General features: G+C 32.1%; 1 pseudogene; it reads left to right on the forward strand.

Annotated features, from left to right (window-relative positions):
* The first annotated feature begins 12,716 nt into the window (after positions 1-12,716).
* Positions 12,717-13,709, forward strand: LOC124959163 (olfactory receptor 5T1-like; annotated as a pseudogene).
* Positions 13,710-14,928: the final 1,219 nt, after the last annotated feature.

Genomic DNA, 14,928 nt, shown 5'->3' on the forward strand with positions numbered 1-14,928 from the left:
AAGAAAATAATGTGATTGACTCAGAATTATATTGAACAGGAAGAGGAAGGAGTACACAAAGAATTTCAATTTCATAAATGACTGCATATGTCAGAAATAAGCTAATGATGAAATAATGTTTACATAGATAGTCACATATTTATTTATAATATTCATTATAAAAACAAGTATGGGGCTGGGGTTGTGGCTCAGGGGCACTTGCCTAGCATGGGTGAGGCCCTAGGTTCAATCTTCATCACCACATAAAAACAAATAAAGGTTAAATTCTTAAAAATAAAAAATACATGGAGCCTGCCTCCATGTATACTTTATTTAAAACCAAACCAACTAACAAACAAAAAACAACAACAAAAAATATATATATATATGTTTTTCTGGGCATAGTGGCACATGTCTATAATCAGGAGGATGGGGCAGCAAGATCATGGGTTCAAATCCAACTTCTGCAAAATTGAAGGGAAAAGCAACTCAGTGAGACTTTGTCTTTAAATAAAATACAAATAAGGCTGGGGATGTGGCTCAGTGGTTGAGTGACCCTGAGTTCAATCTCAAAACAAAAAACAAAGCAAAAAAATAGTATGATTTAATTTACAGAGTAAATAGGTATATCTATTAGTATTCTTGAGACTGGTGGAATCATCCTAATTATACATCCTAATTATACATCCTAATTACACATCTTGTGTGGGTGTGTATGTATGTTGCGGTAATTTTCAAAACCAATCTTACATAAACATAGCCAGTTTAAAATATTTGTAAAGCAGAACCTACCATAATCAATTAAAACAACTACTTTGTTAATGTAACAGACAATTCATTATTGAAAATGCATATAGACTTTATGGCAAAATGTAAAATAAGGCACTTCACTAAAATGAAGCAAAAGTAATATGAAGCAAGTGAAACCACACTTATAATCATTTCAACTTAAATATCTGTGGAGGGAAAATTCTCATATCAGAAGATTAAACCATCATAAAAGGAACCATTCTTTGCCAATTACATTCTTGCTAATGCACATCCTCCACTTCCATCACGCTCCTTATGTTTCTGTCACTGCCAGCTCCATTAAGTTATTTTTCCTCATCACTCCTCTCCAGCTCCTGGTTGCCACAAATGTGTGTTCTGTTTTTATCTGTTAGTTCATTCTGGGTAGTTCATATACATGCAATCATAATACATATGGCTATATGTGCCTGACTTCTTTTACTCCACCTCATTTTTTAAGATCCAGATCTATTTTAGCAAGAGCTGTAGATATTACATTTTGTGGATAAAAGTAAACTATTATATTCATATGTCACAATTTGTAAATGCAATCTTCTTTTGAATGTTTGAGCTCTTTCTACCTTCGACTGTTATGATTTGTGCTACAGGAACCTATGCTTGTTGCATTGCCTACTGTTAAATCTTTTGATTATACAACTGGGCTAAGATTGTGGAATCATAGAGTAATTATGTTTAATACTTTGAGGAATCACCACAAAGTTTCCCTCAGTAACTGCTGCACTCTTGTTTCCCATTAGCTATGCCAAAGGGCATTGCTTTCTTCACATCCTTGCCAACAGTCACTATATGTAGATGTTTTAACTTTTGATAGTAGTAGATGTCAAGTGGTATTTCATAGCAGGGTTGATTTTCATTCCTCAGTCACTAATGTTGCTCAGCAACTTTTCATACCTCAATATTCATTCATGTATTTATTAAAGATATATCTGTTCAAATTATTTGGCTGTTATTTAATGGGTTACTTAATCTAATATTGATCTGTGTAAGTTTATTTTGTATTCTGAAAGCTTAATCAGCATTAAATATTTTATTTGCAAATATATGTATACATGTATATGTATTTCATTTTGGTATATTGTCTTTGGCTACTGTATCAAAGATCAATTTCACATAACCTAATCTCCTTTGTGTTGCTATTACAGAAAAACTGAGAGTTGTATTTATAGAGAATAATATTTGTGTGTGTGCATGTGTACACAGTCCTGAGACTCTGAAGTCCAAGATCAAGAGGTTATATCTGTTGAGTGCCTGCCTGCTGGTAATACAAATGGGTGTATCCATTATTAAAATATTTGTGCTTCATCTAGTGGATGTCAATTATTTATACATACCAATGGCCTGCTTACACTACATGAATGATTACAAATATTGTTGCAAATAAGCAATATGTTATAACAGTATGTGGACTATATTATTGTTTGTAATAGAGAAGATTCATTTAGAAATAAACAAATGCTCAGCTGGTTTAAATGTATGAACAAAATCTAGAGTAATCAAGATAATCAAGTCTCAAAACTTGATCCCAGCCCTAGAGGTAATATTTAGATTATGGTTTCCATCTTTGTCCCCTCTCTTAATGTGTGGGATCACTCTGGAACAAAAAATGAAATTTTGTCAGTTGTGTGAACTGTTGATAACAAAAGGCATGGAAACAATATTATAGTTTTATCTAATACATTACAGTGAACTTAGTTTTACTTTGTGCAAATAAAATAATAACATCAAGTTGTTTCAATTTCTTTGCTGGGAAGTATTGGTTTTCAGCCATTTAGAACTCAGTATAAATTAGATATTGAGAAATATATTGTATCCCCCTACATAATAGGCAAGAATTAAAGGGTTTTATACAGAATGTTTAATAGCTAAAGTATTCAGTGCCAAAATGTGATCCTGCCTTTCAGTTCTCCAAAATTATTCTGCAAATGATGTCAAAATTTCTCTTACCTGTGAAACAGCAAATTCTGATTTAATTATGTAATAAATATGGTTCATTTAGGCTGTTTATATCAACTTACTTGAATGTTGATAGAGCCCAAAGGAGATACCCCAAAGGGAATAGGACCCAATTATCTTCTGGTTCCCAATAACAACATGATGATTTAATTCATAATAAAAGAGATAATGGCTCTGGATAAAAAAACACTGCTTATTGACATAGATAAAATGAATGAAATTATTTTGTATCTGATTCAAAATGATGACTTAGAAATATATTTCAAGGTGTTTATATGTTAGCTAAGAAATCTTAAGCCCTGAGAATATATTGTCACATAGCGTAGACATGTTACAACTTCACTTCTCTGAAGCCCTGTCTCCTCACATGGAAGATGTAAGCCACTTGATGTTTCAACAAATCAACAATCATGGTGAACAATGATAATGTAAATTCATCTTTCTTGAGAAATTTAGCAAATGGGTTTGCAATCTTCAAATACATCACAGTTTTACTCTCTTCAAATTGTATACTATGGAATTTTAGGTATAAATTTTGAGCTTATCAGAGGGTTATTATTCGAAGTTATGAGAGAACTGCAAAAGTTACCTAAATGTGGAAGATATAAAAACTGTTGAACTTGGACTCAATAAATCATACAATTTGTAAATGGTGAAAATTAAAATTTCCTCAGATGAAACTCTGTGTGTATACATGTATATTTATATTCATATATGTAGATAAATTTAAATGCAGATTCACCCACACAAATATGTGCAAAAACACACTGTGAAACACATATATAAAAGGATTAGGATGGAGAAATTTAACACTGGTAGGCAGGAGAAACAAAACATTTTTCATTTTCATCAAATTTCCAGATGTTCTTGATGATAGGTTGGAAATGACAAATAGTGAAAATTTCTCATTATATATTTGTTTCTTGAAGACTAGATAGGGAAATGATTTGCATAGTCATGTACATCATATTCATAATTGCAAGCACACTGAGGGTGTACTATGTGAGAGACTGAAAAGTGACATCAGTCACTATAAACACCACGAACAGAAGCAAAATGAAAAAAGGAGTAAAATGTTGTGCCACCATCCGAATAGGTTTATATATATATATATATTTTGTTTTGTTTTGTTTTGTTTTGGTACTGGGGTTTGAACCCAAGGATGTTTAGCCACTGAGCTATATTCCAAGTCCTTTTTATGTTTTATAGAGATAAAGAGATAAGTTCTCACTAAGTTGCTTAGAGTTTTGATAAATTGCTGAGGCTGACTTTGAACTCATGATCCTGCTACCTCAGCTTCCCAAGTCTCTGGGATTACAAGCATGCTCCACTGCACCCAGTGAGTTTAGCCATATTTTAGAGAATGTAGATATAGATATGCCTCATTAAAGAGATGTCATCTAATGTATAGAAAAATGTAAAATTGAGAATCTTTAACACATTTAAAGATGAACAGACAACAAATATTTCCAAGAACATACATAAAGAATTCAATGATAACAGAAAACTGAATGAAACTGAGACAAAGCAAGCCATTAGTTTTAAAAAAATAAAAGCAAAACCAAAAAATGTCTTTCAAAACACTTCATAAAAAGAAAGCTATAAAAATTCTCAACAAAATACTAACAAACCAAATTCAAAAGTCAAGTAAAAGTTTATTTGATAAAATTGGATGTATCCCAGGGATGATTCACTATAAGCAAACCAATAATCAGAATGAAAGACTGAAAAAATAAGGTAATCTCAATATATGCAAAAAAGGCATTTGATAAAATTCAGCATTCCTTCATTGAGCAAATTATGTCTGGAAGGAATGCAGCTCAATACAATAAAGACCATGTATTATAAGCCAACAGCCAACAAACAAGATGGGGAAAAGCTGAAAGGTTTTCTCCAAGATCTAAAACAAGAGAAGGATGTCCACTTTCTCCATTTTCGTTCAACACAGTTCTTGAAATCCTAGCCAGAAGAATCAAGCAAGATAAACAAATAAAGGTCACTTATTTTAGAAAATAGTATTTGAAATTGTTATTGTTTACAGATGTCAGAATCTCAGATACAGAAAATCTGATAAACACACCCCAAAATTCTCTTAGATCTAGTGAATGAATTTAGCAGGGTTGCAGGATGAAATAATCAAGACAAAAGTCTATATCATGGTTACATGGCAGCAGAAAATTGTCAGAAATGGAAATCAAGAAAGTCATCATTTTTATAACAGGTACAAAAAAAAAAAAACAAAAGCAAGGAATCAATTTTTACCAAAGAGAGGAATGATTTCTACAGTGAAAAATTTAAAAACATTGATGAAAGAAATTGAAATTGTTGAAAAAAGTGATAAGAGATTGCATGTTCATGTATTAGGTGAATCTATATTTCTAAAATGCTCAAACAGCTGAAAGTGATCTATAAATTCAATACAATCCATGTGAAAATATCAATGGCTTTCTTCACTGAATTAGGAACTAAACAATTCTAACACTCTTCAAAACTCCAAATCCATCCTGAGCAAAAAGAACCAAGCAGGAGGCATTGCTTTACCTGAGCTTAGTATATACTACATGGTTGCAATAAACAAAGCAGCATGGTATTGGCAGTAAAACAGACAGGGAGAACAATAGAAGAAAATACACAGAATGAAAGAAAACCCATGAATCGACAGCCAACTCAATTTTGACAAAAATGTTGAGAGCATTCATTGGAGAAAGGATAGTTTTTTTTCAATAAATTGTGCTTGGAGAATTGTATTTTCACATCAGGAAGAATGAAACTGGATCTCTCTCTCTCATCATTTACAGAAATCATCTTCAAATGAGTTTAGACAAATTTAAGATCTGAAAATATGAAACTACTTGAAAATGTAGAACAAATGCTCTATGAGGTGTAATGGGCAATGATATATTTGACAAGAACCCAAAGCACAGAAAAGTAAAGCAAAAAATAGAAAAATGGGATTACATTTAGATAAAAAGCTTGTACATGCAAATGAAACAATCATCTGAGCAAAGAGAGAATCTATAAAAGGGGAGAAAATACACATTTGACAAAGGGTTGAATATCCAGAATATACAGGAACTCCAAAATCTCAATAGCAATATAACAAATATCCCAATTATTAATGGGCAATGGACCTACATGGGCAGTTCTCTAAAGTACATGAGAAAATGCTGTATATCACTATGGAGGAACTGCAAATAAGAACTACAATGAGATATCACGTTGCCGCTTCAAGAAAATAAAGTATGGTAGAAATATAGTGGAAATTAGGAGAGTGTAAAGAGATATTTCAGAGAACTCAGAATGATAAACCAAAAATATAACTTCATTAAATATAAAGCAAAGCTTCATACATTTAATACCATAGTAAAACACAAGGAGTTACCATACAAAGTGAAAAAAAAAAAAAGAGAAGATTTGAAGGAGTGATATGAAAGAAAATTAATTGAAAATAAAGACAAACTAAAAGTAAAACTTTTTCAAAATGTTAGAAACTTATACAATTATGAAATGATCATACTGCAAATGTTTTTAAGCTGTGTCATTAATAAAAGAATCAGCAGGATGAGTAAAACAAATTCAAACAATAACAGTGCAGGCAAAGATATCTTATTTAAACAGCTATAATACAAGAGGCTTTTGTTTCCTCTTTAATTTTATTACAGAAAATAGAGGAAAACAGATATATCCTAAGGGCAGCTTGATGAATTTTTACAAACTAACGTAACCCATAAAAAGGCTAAGAAAAAGAGCTCTACAACCAGCACTTAGGTTAGGCTTGCTTTTCCTTCCTACCAGTCATCATCACCCCTGCAAAAATAACTCATCTTCCAAAGCAGTAACACATATAGGCGATAGCTAGATTTTTAAAGCCAGAATCTTGAGTTTTAAGATACATGCAGAAAAATGTCACCATTTATAGGTGCCAGTTATATAAATTTTGAGAATTGCATACACTTGTATAAGCAAATCAAGTTATGAAGTATATTTATCATCCTAAAAATGTTCCCTCCTGCCAGTTTGTATTCAATTACCTCCCATCACCTTCTAGTTCTGACAAGTGCAATGATATTTTCCATTTTTAAAATTTTGCCTTGTCCAGAATGTGATAAAAGTGGAATCACATTATACGTGTCATTTTCTCTTTGGTTTCTCCCACTTAGCGGGTGGCACTTGAGATCCATTCCTGTTATCTGACTGCAATATTTTATCTTTATTAATCACTGAATAGTGTTCCATTGTATAAAGGTACTGTGATTATTTTATTAATCCACTAGTTGCTAGAATTTCATTTTCTCCATTCAGATATGTTTATTTAAGTTCCTCCATATCTTTTGAGAATTTGAAAGAAAATTCATTTTTAATGCTGGACATTGTTCCTTTGTCTGAAGCTACCACAGTTCATCAATCTATTTCTGAAAGACATCTTGGTGACTTTTAAGTTTGGGCAATTATAAATATAGCTGCTATAAACATCTGTGTGCAGGATTTTGAGTGACATAAGTTTTCACATTCCTCTGTGTGTGTGTGTGTGTGTGTGTGTGTCTGTGTGTCTGTGTGTAATTATTGAATGTTAAGCAAAAGTATAGTTCACTTTGTAAAACACCTTCAGGCTTTTTTCCAAAGTGACTACCATTTTTCATTCCCACCACTAGTGAAAGAGTACTCCTTTTGTAGCACATCCTACCCAACATTGGGTGTTCTGGATTTTTGTCATTCCAATAGGTATGCAATATCTTATGGTTGTCTAAATTTACATGTCCCTGATGACCTATGACATGCATTATTTCTTGCTGAGGGTGCTTACTTGTTATCTTTCCTTGTGTTCACTTGTTTTCTTTCCCTACACTTTTGTGAGATATCTGTTGAGGTCATTCACTTAACTTTTATCAGGTGGTTTTCTTATTGCTGAGTTTTAACAGTTCTATGTATATTTTTGATAATAGTCCTTTATCAAATATGTTTTTGCAAAAATTTTCCCTCATTCTGTGGCTTGCTATTTAATTCTTTTGGCCATCCACGTATACTTACAATATTTTGAATGATTTATGACCATAGTTAGGAATAAGTCTCTACATTAGTATGTGGGAGTTGCAAGGTGAGGAAAGATTCCAAGGATCTGAAAAGGTTGACCTTTAACTTGCCTGATCTCTAATGTTTTATTACTATTCTATGTTTTATTACATAGAATATTATCTGTGCATTGCACTAATTCTCCTATCAATACTTCTGTTCAGGGTTAACAGTAATTATGTGCATTCACATAGTATTTCTGCCATTAAACTTTCAATGAGCTTGAATCTATTTTTCATAACACTAAGAATAATAGCACTTTGTAACTTACATAAGTATAGTTAGTGATCTTTATTGAATAATTATACATTTAGTCCTAAGTTATGCTTTCATATGATCTCATTATGTACATGTTTAAAGATATTGATAGAATTAATGGGTTATATTTCCAAGAAGATCAAAGTAGATTTGAGAGAATTTTTTTTATAATCCTATGACACAAAATTATAACTAGAACTGGAACTATTTGCTAATTTATTAGACTTCATTTCTTGGCCTAAGCATGCATTAAGGGTTTACTTTATACCAAAAGTCAATGCACATTCAGTAATCTTTTTTTTTAATCATTTTTATCATGTACTCCTTTGCTGCAAATCATCCACTTGTTTACCATTAGAAAAAAAAAAATAATTGTGACATTTTCATGTCCCTGAAGAGAATTAGTGTGTTTCCTCCTTGGAACATCCCTGTAGACTTTAAGAAGAGCTCAAGGACTTTACATAAGAATGAAAATGTACAATATTCACAGTTTGCTTTAGTTGAGCAGTTTACTTCCAAAGGTAAGAGGCAAGGTGTTCTATTCCTTATAAAATATTTGGATCTATAAACTTAAATTTGGAACTAAAGTATATGTCTTAATATTTAAATCTAAGAAAATTTTACATAGGTGGATTATATTACAAATTGAATCACATGCCTTGCAGGGACTACAACAGGGGAAATAAGTAGGGGGGTCCCTATATATTTTAGTCAATAGAACTATAAATGAGAAATTTGTTTTAATTTAATTAAGAAAAGATAACAATCAGAATAGGGTGGTAAAAAAGGAGTTATGGTTATAATTTACCATAAAATGGAGAAAACATTAACTTTCAACCTGCCACTGGTTACATGTGAATTGGGTCATTTTTTTTTTTCTTATGAAGAGATATAAATGAATTTGAATTTTATTTTCAGTTATGCAATTTACCTGTAAATAGCTTGAGATTTTTTTAATTCCATGGTTTACTTAAGTCTGACTGCTTTAGAAAATAATCTGAATATTGAGGATCTGATTTTGCATTGCTTGCAGGAGATGATTCTGGAGTATGGCATGTCACTCAGTCTGCAGAGTGGCCAAGTGGAAAGAACCTAAGTGTGGACTCACAGAAATCTGAACTGGAATCCTGACTGTGCTACCAATGGTGTGACTTTCTTAAGTCACCTGTTTTCCCTTCAGTAAATGGATGTGGAATCATGTATTCTACAGATTATTATGCAGATTACATAAGATAATGCATACAAAATGTTTTGCCCCTGATATCTGTGCACCATGAGAGATGCTGTCTAGCCTTCCTTTTTGATGAGCTCAGGTTTGTAACACTATATTCATACATGCCCAGTGACTGTGTTTTCTGAGCATCTAGGAGCTGACTTTCCTTGGTCTTCCAGGCTCATTACTTTTGGTTGAAAATTCCACAATCTACATTTTGAGTTTCCAGCCTCTGTCAAAAAGAAAGCAGATAGACACAGCACAATCAGTTCTAATTTCCTTAGTTATTAGTTTGATAGACATGTCTGTGTTGTGAGCATTTTGAAAATATATCTAGACCTCACACTGCTTGTCTCTCCTGCATCTAGCTCCCTATAGGAAAGTAGATATTGACTCTAATGAGGCATGGTTTAGACCAAAATATACTGTGACTCATAAATTTCTTTACAGCCTAGGTCACAGTCATCAAAGTTTATTAGAAAAATATTTTAGCAGATATAGTAGGGGGATATAATTAAAAATATTAATTATTTTACTGTCATACCCAGAGGCATAATGCAGTGATACCAATGTATTTTAAATCCAGTATACTATAGAATATTGGGATATTAGGTCATATCATTGGAATAGTATATATATATATATATGTATATATACTACATAGATATACAGACACACACATATATACACATATACACATATACATGTGATTGTGCATGTATACATATATACATATATATATAAAACATATATAAAATACATCTATAACAAAAAGAAGAAATACCTTCTTGTTTGGAGTCCACTGATTATTCAAGACCTTGAAGAAACACAGCTTTTATAATTCCCTATTTGTTTTTTACAGTTTAGTAAAATTTGGAAATTCTTCATGTGTTTTAATCATATATGTACATGCATATTATATATATGTATATATTATGTATATTTAAAATTTTACAAAATTAAGACATTTTCTTGTAAATATGCATTTAATTTTCTCATACCTAGGTTCTCTCCAATGATATCTCATTTATAGAGTTGAACAAGACTTCACCAAAATGTTTGTTCAATCTTACTCTTTGGTTCAAAAGGACAACTAACTTTTCCAAGTTCATAGTTGTCATTAAGTGCTAATTCTGAGTTTTTAATATAGGGGTTTAGGGTCCAAATGAATTTTTTTCTTGTCTCCCACAGTTGTTTTCTCTCAGATATATCAGGGAAGTAAAGATTAGAAATATAGCTGAAATTGCCAGATGCCACATGCCTTTTAAATCCCACCTACTCAGGTGGTTAAGGCAGGAGAATGGCAAGACTGAGGCCAGTCTCCACAGTATAATGAGACCCTTTTTCAAAATAAAATGTAAAAATGTTTGTGGATGTAGCTCTGTGGCATTGTCAAAAACAAAACATTGTTGAAATTTCTTGTGCATATGTCAGGGAACATGTCCATATTCACACATAAATTGGAAAGAATTTCATTAGTGGAATATCTCTTAGCACTTAAATAAAACTTCTGCATACTTCTATCTTCATTAATTTTTATCTACCTAATTCCAAATGTGTTCTTAATGGTCTCCAATAAATATTTGTGTATACTTTTCATTCCTCTTTGAAAAAGAGGAAGTGGATGGAAAGAGAATAAGGGTGGATTTTTAAAACACAAACATATTATTGTGATGCTCAATCAATATATTAACACATGTATACACACACCCATATATAATGGTATTAAATGATGGCTTATAAGTTAATTAATATAACCACTTAAAGTAAACTAAAAATTATTATGTTTGTGTGTTCATAAGTAAAGTGAGAATTGTCTAAATTTAAAACTTTATTTTTATTTACTGTGTAATTGAATTCTCTAAGAATTAATGAGCACTTTTTTATGTTTAACCCCACAAGTTTGAAGCTATTAGTTGAATGATTTAAAAAATCTTTCATATCAATTTAGGAACTACCTTGGGAAAGAGAGACAGTGACTTTCTTCTTTCCAGCATTGTTACAAATGCCTCTCTCCCTATCTTCTTGAAAATTTTAGTATGACAAAACATAGTGCTTATATGGCAAATATAAACCATTTGCAGTGTATTGAAATCATCTCAAACCTTGCACAGTAGATATTAGATTTCTCTAAATATACATTGGTATATGACACAAATTGAAATGAAAAACCATCACACTGAAATCTTTTCTTTTTCTTTATTTATTGTCTTTAGGGTATGTGCGTGTGTGTGTGTGTGTGTGTGTGTGTGTGTGTTTTAGAAATGAGCCAGGGGCTTTGCACATGATCAAGAAGAACTCTACCTATGAGCTACATTCTTAAGCCTCATGCTGAAAACTTCCTCCAAATTACAATGAATCTAATATATATGGATTTAAACAACAAAGGAAAGTTGTCCAGATACAGATATCTTTTCAACTATTCTTGTTATTGTACATTTGTTTTGGAGTAGTTTCTATAAATGATTTTATTAGTTACTATTGAGTAACATTTAATGTATAGTAGTTTTAGAAACTTCAAAGAAATTATAATATTTTAAGGGAATGGTCATGAATTATTTTTGAGACAAATATATCTAAGAAATATACCTGAGAACTGTGTATGCCTAATCAGTCTATGAATTGACACATCTGACATTAAGTTAAAATTAAAAAATGATAGTAATCATGTATTTAAAAAAAAAAGTAGAGGCCCAAAGTGGACAACTTGGTGATGTTTATTCCAAGAAGGAAAAGTAAAAAACAAAACCTAAAACTACCTTTAAAATAAAACCCACTAAAACTATTTTTGCTTGGTATACAAGGGACCCCTCACTATAGAAGAATGCCTGTAGTTTTCAACATTGCCCTTAAGTTCTCTTGGAATTAAGAAATCTTCAGAAGAAAGGACTTGATATGCTTTGGTCAGAAAAACTGCCCTGAATGACAAATTAAAATGTAAGTCTAATATAACAAATTTTTAAGAAATTTGGATTGAGAATATTTATTTAATAATATCACCTTTATTTTCTCTTTTCAACTGAACCCAATCTTATGATGTAAGTGTGGTTGCATCAATTTAAAAAAAAGAAAAAAAAATTTTAAGGGAGATCATTCCATGTAAAGTCATGGAACCTTGAACACATAGGATATGAATTTAAAAATGATGTATTGTGAAAACAGGTAAAGAAATTTGACAGAAAATAAATGGAAAATTAAGGAAATTAAATTGCCAGATTTTTTTTAACATGACAAAGTAATCCAACAACTGATTAATTTCTTTAATTCTTTTAAACAGAGTAATGTCTCCACTGGGACCCATTATCTTCATCACTGTCTGTTCTTCAATGGCAAGGATTTTGGTATGCCTTTCCAAAACCCAAACATGAGGGCTTAATTTCAGGACTCTACTTTTGCAGGATAATTCTCTCAGAAACCATAAGTGTTAACTTAAATGTCAGGAATACCCCCAAATATGGATTTATACAGAATTCACTTCAACAATGTGACTGAAATCACCATGTTTATTTTATTAGGCTAAACGGATGATTTTAACCTCCAAGTCTTCCTATTTTTACTATTTCTTGCCATCTACCTTTTTACTCTGATAGGAAATTTGGGGCTGGTTGTGTTGGTGATTGAGGATTCCTGGCTCCACAACCCCATGTACTACTTTCTGAGTGTTTTATCATTCTTGGATGCCTGCTATTCTACTGTTGTCACCCCACATATGTTAGTCAATTTCCTGGCAAAGAATAAATCCATTTCATTTTTTGGATGTGCCACACAGATGTTTCTCTTTGTTACTTTTGGGACAACAGAATGCTTTCTTTTGGCGGCAATGGCTTATGATCACTATGTGGCCATCTGCAATCCACTTCTCTATTCAGTAAGCATGTCACCCAGGGTCTATGTACCATGCACTGTGGCTTCCTACGTTGGTGGTATTTCACACACCACCATACACACAGTGGCCACTTTCCACCTGTCCTTCTGTGGGTCCAAAGAAATCAGACATATTTTCTGTGATATTCCTCCTCTCCTCACTATTTCTTGTTCTGATACTCACACCAACCAGCTTCTCCTCTTCTACTTTGTGGGCTCTATTGAGATAGTCACTATCCTGATTGTCCTGATTTCCTATGGCTTCATCCTGTTGGCCATTCTGAAGATGCATTCTGCTGAAGGGAGGAGGAAAGTGTTCTCTACCTGTGGCTCCCACCTGACTGGAGTGTCCCTTTACCAGGGGACCATCCTCTTCATGTATGTGAGACCGAGTTCTAGCTACGCCTTGGATCATGACATGATAATGTCAATCTTTTATACCATTGTGATTCCCATGTTGAATCCCATTATATACAGCTTGAGAAACAAAGATGTAAAAGAAGCAGTGAAAAAATTATCTGAGAGAAATTGGTTCAAAACTAAAGTGCATTTTAAAAATTGATTATATCTAAAAATAATGTTACCTATAATTTGATAGCTGCATGCTCTGCAACTAGAGAAAAACATTGTTGATTTTAGTTGATAGTGCTATATATAATGGAATATTTACAAATAAAATGTTAATTAGCCCTCTAAAGCAGCATGTCAGAAATGATGATATATTAAAACATTTGTACACCCTCCTATGTTCACATTGATCTGCATTGAACAATCATTAATGTACATATATTTGTTGTTCATTGTTAGATAAGTTGATTTTCAGTGACTATGAAGGAAATAATGTTCTCAAGATTCTGTGATGTCATATATTTGTGCATTGTTTATAAAGAATGTCTAGCACTCACAATGAATTAAACCTGATTGTTCAATCCCTATTCTGCCAAATAATACTACAATTGCTCAATTTATCCTATATACTCAGATAAAACTAGGCATCTGGTACATGATTTGCCATTTTGACTTGAAACCATCGATTTTTCTTCTATGAATGAACATTAAATTCCTTTTTCAAAAAGAGAAATTGAGTAGATACATTCCAAAACTCCAAAACATAAATGGAGAGCAGAGAGCGATGTTTTTTTAAGATTATACCCAAGTGAAAATATGGCTTAGAGTATAACATATAAATGGTTATTACATGTGACAACTTCAAGATCAGAAGGTTAAATTTCTTAGAAGCTATGGTCCTTGTTGCTATGTGCAAGATGCTAGCTCAATTCCAAGACCTGCATTTGTCCTCTTTCTACAAGGAAAGACCTTGCATTTGTTCTCATTCTGCAAGTTTGCACACAACAGACAAGGCCCATAAATGGAAATCCTCTTCTTTCACTGTAATTCACACCTCTTTCTGCATTATTTATAATGTTCTTTATTTTTTATTGATTATTTTTATTTTAGTTCAAGATTTGTTTACATAAAAAGTAGATTATTTACTTTTTTAAATGAAACCCCATCTCTTCCCAAAGGGGTGATTGTCCTGTGATTCTATCAGAATATAGCAATTAAAATAAATTCTGTGGAACACACTCATAACCCAGCAATTCTTGAGGCTGAGGCAGGAAGATTACAAATTGAGGTCAGCCTCAGCAGTTGAGCAACATACTGTCTGTAAATAAAAAATAAAAATGACTAGAGCTGTAACTCAATTGTTAAACACCCTTAGGTTTAATTCTCCACAATAAAAACAAAAACAAAAACCCAAATTCCTCTTATGAGATAAT

Source organism: Sciurus carolinensis, chromosome 11 (assembly GCF_902686445.1).
Source record: "Sciurus carolinensis chromosome 11, mSciCar1.2, whole genome shotgun sequence".
NCBI classification, from domain to species: domain Eukaryota; kingdom Metazoa; phylum Chordata; class Mammalia; order Rodentia; family Sciuridae; genus Sciurus; species Sciurus carolinensis.